The following is a 9676-nucleotide window of genomic DNA, read 5'->3' as shown; positions in this document are numbered from 1 at the left end:
GGGGTCAGGAGTCTAACTTCAACAAGTGCCAATTAGAAAACATAGATGGCCTAATTATATTGACTAGTCTCCCCTCAACATTCTCCTGTATTTTTTCACTAGTAGACTCCAATGCTTAAAGAAATCTCCTACCTTTTGTTTTAGTGAGGTTAAGTTCAAGCTCTCTCCTCTATGGAAATAGTCTTGAATAAAATCTTCCTTGCCAGTTTAACTGGTCTGGTGAAAGTTTCATTTCACATGCAAAAAATAGAGACAGCCTTAGCCTCTGTAAAACACTAAGTCATTGGTTTAGACAAAAGAGGCTATTTCAGCACAAGTAATGTTACATATAAACAGGTATGTCAGCTTTGTGAGACTTTATTGAGCCCTACATTTACATTTGTTCACTTTATGTATGTTAAGTTTCAATTAATAAGCTTACTTAAAAATATAGCTTGAATGCTAGCTCTGTCATTTACAATGTTAGGACATTAGGGCTGGTTACTTAAATTCTCTGAACCTCAGTTTCTTTATAGATTAAATGAAGAGAATAATATATACCTCACTGGGTGGCTTTGAGGTTTAAATCAATCAAATGTTACAAAGTTTCTCCTGGTAAAGTATCCAGCCTCTAGCAGTCAGTAAGTGATAGCTGTTATTGCTGCTCACTGTTAGTTTTTAAACAGTCTTTTGTAATAAATAGTGGAAAATCGCTGAAATAAATTTGTCTCTTATTTTAGCAGCCCTCCAATGGGTCAAAATTAGAAACAGAAAGAATTAGTGAACTTGAAGACAGGCTATTTGAAAACACACAGTCAGAGGAAGCACACAAAAAAAGAATAAAAAAGAATGACACATACCTACAAGATCTAGAAAATAGCCTCTAAAGGGCAAATCTAAGTTATTAGCCTTAAAGAGGAGATAAAGAGAGATTGGTGTAAAATGTTTAATCAAAGGGATAACAGAGAACTTCCCAAACTTTGAGAAAGATATCAATATTCAAGTACAAGAATGATATAGAACACTAAGCATATTTAACACCAAGAAGACTACATCAAGGCATGTAATAATCAAATTCCCCAAAGTCAAAGATAGAGAAAAAAATCCTAAAAGTGGCAAGAGAAAAGAAACAAATAACATGCAATGGATCTTCAATATGTCCGGCAGTAGTTTTTTCAGTGGAAACTTTACAGACTAGGAGAGCGTGGCATAACATTGTTAAAGTGCTGAAAGAAAAACCTTTTACTCTAGAATAGTATAGCTGATAAACAAGCAAGCAAACAAAAAAGAGCAGGAGTAGCTACACTGATAGAGAAAATACATTTCAAGACAAAAAATATAAAATGAGGTAAACAAAGTCATTGTATAATGATAAAGGGGTCAATTTAGCTAGAGGATATCATAGTTATACATATATATGCACCCAACACTGGAACACCCAGATATATCAAGCAAATATTATTTGAGCTAAAAGGAAAGATAGATCTCAATACAAGAATAGCTGAAGACTTCAACAACCTACTTTCAGCATTGGGCATATCATCCAGACAGAAAATCAACAAAGAAATGTCAGACTTAATCTGTACTATAGACCAAATGAACCTAGTACATAGTTACAGAACATTTCATCCAACGGCTACAGAACACACATTGCCCTCAGCACTTGGATTATTCTCAAGGATAGACTATATGTTAGGCCACAAAACAAGTCTTGAAACATCCAAAAACACTGATATCATACCAAGTGTATTCTTTTACTACAATGGAATAAAACTAGAAATAAATAATGAAAGGAATTTTAGAAACTATAAAAACACATGGGATATAACAATGTGCTCCTGAATGAACAGTAAGTAAATAAGGAAATTAAGAAGAAAATTGAAAAATTTCTTGAAACAAATGAAAATGAAAACACAACATACTGAAATCCATGGGATACAGCAAAAGCACTCCTAACAGGAAAGCACTACTTATAGGTGTAGCTGCCTCTACCAAAAAGTAGAAAAATTACAAATGAACAACCTAAGATGCATCTTAACAAATAAGAAAAGCAAGAATAAGATAAAAACCAACCCCAAAGTTAGTAGAAGGAAATAAATAATAAAGAACAGAGCAGAAATAAGTGAAACTGAAATGAAGAAAATATAAAAGATCAATGAAACAATAAGTTGGACTTTTGAAAAGATGAGCAAAACTGACAAACCTTTAGCCAGACTAACTAAGAAAAAAAAGAGAGAAGACCCAAATAAATAAAATCAGAGATGAAAAAGCAGACATTACATGTTTCACAGCCAGGAGAGAGAGGAATCACTAATAATGGGATGAAAAATTGCATAAACAAAGACGATGAAAAACTGTCATACCTCCCATTTGTTTCCATAAAAGTCCATTTATTTTTCCCTTATTAAGCTTATTTGTTCTTCCTATAGAAGCCTTTTCTACTTTCCTCCCTTTTTCTTATGAAGTTGGAATACAAACTCCTATTTCTAGCTATTCAGGGAGCCACTTCTTTTGTACACTACCACATGCATATGAGTAAACTTTGTCTTTTCTCCGTCCATTGTTAGTTCATTCATAGGTCCCCAACCACGCTAGCCTTAGATGGTAGAGGGAAAGTTTTTCTCTCAACAGTAGTGAAAATAAATCAAATGCCACTATAAAGAAAGCAGTTTCAAAATGAAATACAGAAGCTAGTTGGACATAAGACACAAGACTATAAAGCATGTGAAGACCAAGAGACATGCTGACAGGAGAGCCCTACTTGATAGAAAATATGAAAGAAATATGAACTCTATCTTGTTCCCGGAAGAGTTAAAACTAAGATATTCTAACTTACCAGCATTTTAAAGGCCACAGATTAACTTTATTATTCACCACCTTTCCTCCACCTCTTCAGCTGTTGTTCCTAGAGTGAACACCCACGCTGCCCCCATTTATCCACACTGCAACTCACAATTCTCCTTTAGGTTGTTCAACTCACTTTCTATGCCTCCCTGACTTGCATTCCTTCTATGGCACACATATTATTAATATCAACAGAAAGCATTACTTTTACAAAATGCCCAAGTATAATTGATTACACTTGGCTTGTTTCCATTAAAAAAAAGACAAGGCAAATGACTTTCACTTTTCTTCCAACTACATTCTTGCATAAATAAAGCTTTTCTTGGTAGCCCTCAGTATGAAGCAGAGCATGGTGCATATTTTCTATGGTTAGCCAACTCTTTGTTTCAATTGCTTCCAAGGCAAATATACTTGGCTTCAACATCTGCAAAGTTAAGCAATTAATACAAGTGTCCAATAAATGATATCAAAATCAAGCCTCAGTTGAATACAAATGGACAAACACACAGAGTATACTTGATATTTAATAGAATGAATCTCAAAGATCACAAAATGATGAGTCCCATTATTAGTAATGATTAACTCTGACATTGCAATTAACTTGTTTCACATGTATGTCACGGAAACATCTTCATATTTGAGCATTTTTACAGTTGTGTTAGGTAGATTTTCTCTCTCTCTCACTGTCTTCCTCTTCCTCCTCCTTCTATTTTTCTTCCTCCTCTCCTCCGTCTCTTGTTCTGTGAATTTCATCAAAAAGTTCTTACTTCTAATTTGCAGGGTCCAACACAAAATGAAAATGAGGGGTCCCTTGTTCAAAAAGCAGGAAAAATATGCCATTACATATATTTAAATATAAAGATTTTTCCCTTTAAAATATCCATACTAATGTAAAAGGATAATGATAATACATGAATACCACCATAAAGTGAAATTGCTAAAGCCCTCACACTCTACTTCATAATAGAGTATTGTTTCTATTAATATAAATATAAATGCTTATCAAATAAAATGACCTTAAGTAGAAGAGATTGTGGGAAAATGACACCTCAACACAGAGAAGGCAGACACAAACTGTTCTTGCACACAAGGAAGGGTGCAGCAGGGACTCTGCCCATGCATCCTTCCTTCCATCCCCTTCCCCTAGTCTAGAGAACTAGGGCTAAGGGCTCACTGCAATGCCATCCAGGAGGACTGGCTCTCTTAATGGGAGAAGAGAGGGCTGAGTCCCTGTACCTCTCTTGGGGATGACGACGAGGCTGCCCAATTTCAGCTACTCTCTCCCTTCCTGAGCCTATAGCATTCTGCTTGCAAACTTGGACCTCAGGTCTATATTCCCTATAAGAGGGGACAGAAGAGAGTAAGGTAAATGCCAGGAGGGTGGGAAGAAAGAAATTTGCCTTGATGCAACCCAAGAAGACAACTCTTCTGCTGTAGGCAGCTAGGTAGTACTCAGGTAACAGAGACAGACAGAGAGAGAGAGAGAGAGAGAGAGAGAGAGAGAGAGAGAGATGGCATGAAGAGTTTCTGTGTGACAATAGGAGAGCTCATGGTTTTTGGCCCACACACCTGCAGTAACTGAATTTCTCAGGCTCAGCTAGAGCGTATGGGGGTCTGTGGAAGTGGCATATTTTCAGAAGAACAGTGGCAGAGTTACCTGGGTTAAGTCACAGCATGGCCTAAGTGAAAAAGTACTGTATTGCTATGAGAAGAAATGAATTATTCACCAAAATATCTGTAAGAATTGACTAATTTGTTATAAAAGATAACAGGAGGCCGGGCGCGGTGGCTCAAGCCTGTAATCCCAGCACTTTGGGAGGCCGAGACGGGTGGATCACGAGGTCAGGAGATCGAGACCATCCTGGCTAACACGGTGAAACCCCGTCTCTACTTAAAAATACAAAAAAAAAAAAACTAGCCGGGCGACGAGGCGGGCGCCTGTAGTCCCAGCTACTCGGGAGGCTGAGGCAGGAGAATGGCGTAAACCCGGGAGGCGGAGCTTGCAGTGAGCTGAGATCCGGCCACTGCACTCCAGCCTGGGTGGCAGAGCAAGACTCCGTCTCAAAAAAAAAAAAAAAAAAGATAACAGGAGAAAAAAGTCTAGGAGTAGATATTGAGGATGCAGAAGCAGGGAGGGAAGATTATTAAACTTGTATATATTGATTTGAGTTTATTGATATGAAGACACTCTATTATGCCTCAGGATTTAATCTCCGGGCAAAAACCAGGAGAACAAATGACTTATATCAGATACCAGCCAGATCTGGCACTTGGTTACTCCAATGCTCATTCAATGGAGTCAGGAATAGAGTAGCAATAATGACAGGAAAGGAAGCTATGCACCAGCTCCATATCCTTCTCTTCCTTCACTATGGCTCATGTAGCTGCTGCTGTTGCTGAATATCTGATCTTCAAACAACAGTTACCAACACTAAACATGGAGCCCACCTCCCAACCACCACCCCCAATATAGGGATATCCCATGAAGAGACCAACCAACAGTACAAATGTGGTCTTATTAGTCCAACTAGTGTTTCATCCTTACTAGGACAGATGTGTGTTTGGCTATGGGTTTGCCTTCTCTGTCTTTTTAACACCATATCTGAGTAAAAGGCATAAAAGGCATTAGATTCCCAATGAGATAGCCTTGGATTAAGAGTGGAGAAATGAGCAAGTAACCACAGGACCTACTAATTCAATCATATACCCACATCATGATAGCCTCTTAAAGTCTCAGCTTGGGCAACTGCAAGGTTGGGGCACCATCTTTCAAAATGTGAGGTAAAATTCCAACTACTGGCCATTATATGATGTTGTGTCCCAGATAATTAGAATGCAATGATCTGAAAACTAAAGGTTGTCAAATTCTGCAGATTGTATAGGGCAGAAAAAAGAAAGAAAGAAAGAAAACCAAAGAGTTAACATAGTAGTGGTCCCTCTTACCATCACTCCTTGTGACTATTTCGGGTAAGGTGAGCTCTCGGTTCCTAAAATTTTAGATACTACTACATTAGAAGATCTAGTTCCCAGAATAGGAATGTTTCTTTCAGGAGATGCAGTCTGGATTTTAGTAAATATAAAGCTCAGGATATCACCTGGCCTTTTTAGTCTCCAATGTTAGTAGACCAGCAGACAAGTATTGTACTATACAGGCAATGTAATTGATCCTGATTATCATGAAAAAAATGGATTGATATTTCATAAAGGAGTCAGGAAGGTATATGTTTGGGCTGGGCATCATGGCTCATGGCCGGTGGGAGGCCGCAGCGGGCAGATCACGAAGTCAGGAGTTCGAAACCAGCCTGGTTAACATGATGAAACCCTGTCTCTACTAAAATTACAAAAATTAGCTGGGCATGGTGACAGGAGTCTGTAATCTCAGCTACATGGGAGGCTGAGGCAGGATAATCATTTGAATCCAGGAGGCAGAGGTTGTAGGGAGCTGAGAGATCACATCATTACACTCCATTGGGCAACAAGATAAGACTCTGCCATCTCAAAAAAAAAAAAAAAAAAAAAAAAAAAAAAAGGTAAAGGTATATGTTTAGAGGCTTAGACTCCTAAGGGATGAAGACCTGGTTTACCCATTGGGCAAGCAACCTACACTAGTAGAAATGCTATCTGAGGGTGAGAGAAATAAAGATTGGGTTGTAAAGGAGTGAGATAATTAACAGAGTTTACAAATTCTGGCCTAGGGGCTGACTGCAGCTGTAGGCAAAACCACAACTTCACTTTTATGTTTGTTTCCTATTATTTTTAAGAATTTTTAATTTTTGAAATAACAAGTATCCAGACCTGTAAGAGAATTTAAAAACAAGAGAGAGAGAGGAAGAAAAAGAAATAACTGAACATTCATCTTGAAGAGTCAATGACCAAACATAGTGAAATTAAAGTGGAGCATAAGTGATTCAAAAGGATACAAAGGATGGACCACGGTAGACCCTGTCACGGTACTGCCGGTTTCCCCTTAGCACTTACTGCTCTCATTCAGCTTCTTAAGGCAACACTCCAAAGCCATTAATGGTGTTGAGGAACATACTCAGCCACAGCATGGGAAAGGCTGGGGTGCTAGGGAATTAATTCTCTCAAGAACATTCCTCAACCAATGATGGGGATGAGAGTTGACAGATAAATGCCCCAGCTTTCTAGTCCCTCTGCTGGGGCAACTCTCAGGGATGAATTACAATCTTTCAGAGGCCCCCATCAGGATTGAACTTTAGTAGACAAAAGCAGTAATCTGCTCACTAATGCACATTCATTATTTTTCTTCCCCTTGCTGACTCACTTTCCTACTCTCCTACCAATGTTTTCTTGAATAATATGTCAAACAAAATACTTTTACTCAAATCCTTGTCTCAGGATCTGTTTCTGGGGAAGCCAACTGGAGAAACTCTTGAGGAAGCATTAGGAGGACTATCAATCCACATAAAAGGCAATTGAAGGATATGTATCAGAAAAGGTGTTATTTTTTTCTTAGAGAAATTAAAAAATATATTTATATTAATTGGACTATTAAGTATAGAAAAATGAATACAAAATGTTATATTATTTATATGAGTTAATTTTCAATATTTAAAGAAGTTTAAAGACATATTAAGAGAAGAGGTTAATATATTCTTTATTGAAAGGATCTAAACAAAGAGAAATATTAAATGTGTTCATAATAGGAGAGTTCGTTTATGAAAAAAATGCATGTTTTAGTTAGATATCTGCTTTGCATCTTATTCTTTTGTCAAATCAGGAAAATTAATGATTTGGATAATTGTTGATAAAGTAGAAATTATTGGCATTAATCATTGACATAATATGCTTCTAAAATTCTTTACAAAGCATTTTTCTGTGTTACCAGCAATCAATATGTTGGACATAAAACAATACTGTGAATTAGACCCTATGAGATAGTGTCTGAATAGAAAACTCACTATTAATCACTCCTCATTCATGATATTTTTTGGGTACCTGTACACGCAAAGTGTTTCTTTCTGGAGACTAATGTTTTTTCTAGTCTCTAAAGCTGGTTTGTAGCGTTTGTAGCATCTGCTTTAGGCTCAGGGTCTAAAAAGTAGTCCTCATACCCTAACCTCAAATACAGATCTTACCATCACCCTTATGCTAAGTCGGAAAGGATGCACCTGTTGAAGCACACATCTAAGATGAAACAAACAAACAAAAAAAAGATCTGTAAGAACAAAAAAAGGTGACATTAGCAAATATTTGAGATAACATCACTGGAAGCAGACAAAGGTGATCACTTGTAGATGTAATCTTTTAAAATACTTTCACATTTTATTTTAGATTCAGGGGGTACATGTACAGGTTTGTTATGTGGGTATAATGTGTGATGCTGAGGTTTGGGGTACGAATGATTCCATTCTTCAGGTGGTAAGCACAGTACTTGATAGTTTTTCAGTCCTTGCCTCCCTCCCTCCACCCTTGCTCTAGTAGTCTCCAGTGTCTATTGTTGCCATCTTTATGTCTATGAGTACCCAAGGTTTAGCATCCCCTTATCAGTGAGAACATGTGATATTTGCTTTTCTGTTTCTGCATTAATTCACTTAGGATAATGGCCTCCAGCTGCATCTATGTTGCTGCAAAGGACATAATTTCAATCTTTTTTAGGGCTCCATATTATTTTTACATTGAGAGAAAGGGCAAAAATATTTCAAGATAACACAGAAGGCAATTTTTCTGAAAATAAAAGTAATTGCATTTGTCAATTGAAAGAAAAAAAGTAGGTCCCAGAAAAATTTGATACGTAAGTATCAACACCAAGACATACCCTGAAATCAAAAGTCATGAAATGGTTGTGCAGGATCTGGATTTTGTGCAAAAAAAAAGAAAGTCATGGAAAGGACTGTATATTAGTTTGCCAGGGTTGCCATAGCAAAATACCACAGACTATGTGACTTAACTAACAGAAATGTATCTCATAGTATGGAGGCTGGAAGTCTAAGATCAAAGTGTCAGCAGGTTTGGTTTCTCCTGATGCCTCTCTCCTCGGCCTGATGATGGCCATCTTCTCTCTGTGTCTTCCTGAGGGCTGTGTTCTGTGAGTAGGCATCCTTGGTGTCTTTCTTCTTATAAGGACACCAGTCTTATTGAATTGAGGGCTCCACCTATATGACCTCATTTAACCTTCATTTCCTCCTTAACAATGACATTGTGTGTTAGAGCTTTAACATATGAATTTTGAAGTGGACATAATTCAGTCCACAACAGGCAGTCAGGAAAGGTATCCAATTTTCTATGAGAAGGTGACAGTAGGCTTGCTTCACATTGCTGCAATAACACTCAATGCTATGAGGCAGTTGAGTAAAGCAAAACAAAAAAATAAGAAGGATGTTATCAATAATTTTAGAAGTAGGCAAGTTGTTTTCAAAGAACTTTTAAGGCCTTTTTAACTTGCATAGACTGAGGTAAATATTTTTCTTGAGTCCTCTTAAAACAAAATTTAAGAATGAATTCCACCTGAGAAACCAATGGAAAATCATAGTTAAAATCCACAGACATGTAAAGACATACATAGTCACATAGGCAAAAGAACTACATTTAAATAACTGTTAGGATTATAACTACAAACTAGAATGTATAAGAAGCTCCAAAGTGGTTAAAAAATTGTTTACCATATATCTAAGGCTTAGAAAGGAATTCAGTGACAAATTCTCCTTCAAATTAAATTAGTACCCCCAAATTTACTCATGTACAATAATTCTTATAATAGCACTAACCATGTGCCTATAACTAAAAAGTATCCAAATGCCTCTTAATGGCAATAACCAAATAAGTTTAATGTATTCAAATAATGGAATACAACACAGCAATGAGAATAGATTACTGTAAGTAACAATATAGG

The 9676-nt window shown here is 37.0% G+C and overlaps 1 long non-coding RNA gene across 1 annotated transcript in view; it reads left to right on the top strand.

The window, feature by feature from the left end:
- The first annotated feature begins 5762 nt into the window (after positions 1 to 5762).
- The window catches only part of LOC115897738, an 80740-nt gene continuing 76826 nt past the window's right edge, over positions 5763 to 9676 (top strand). Inside the window, exon 1 of the long non-coding RNA XR_004057516.1 lies at positions 5763 to 5790. This is a non-coding gene — a long non-coding RNA (uncharacterized LOC115897738). The remainder of the gene's footprint in view (positions 5791 to 9676) is intronic.

Source organism: Rhinopithecus roxellana, chromosome 1, assembly GCF_007565055.1.
Source record: "Rhinopithecus roxellana isolate Shanxi Qingling chromosome 1, ASM756505v1, whole genome shotgun sequence".
Classification (NCBI taxonomy): domain Eukaryota; kingdom Metazoa; phylum Chordata; class Mammalia; order Primates; family Cercopithecidae; genus Rhinopithecus; species Rhinopithecus roxellana.
This window is presented reverse-complemented; position numbering and strand designations above follow the sequence as displayed.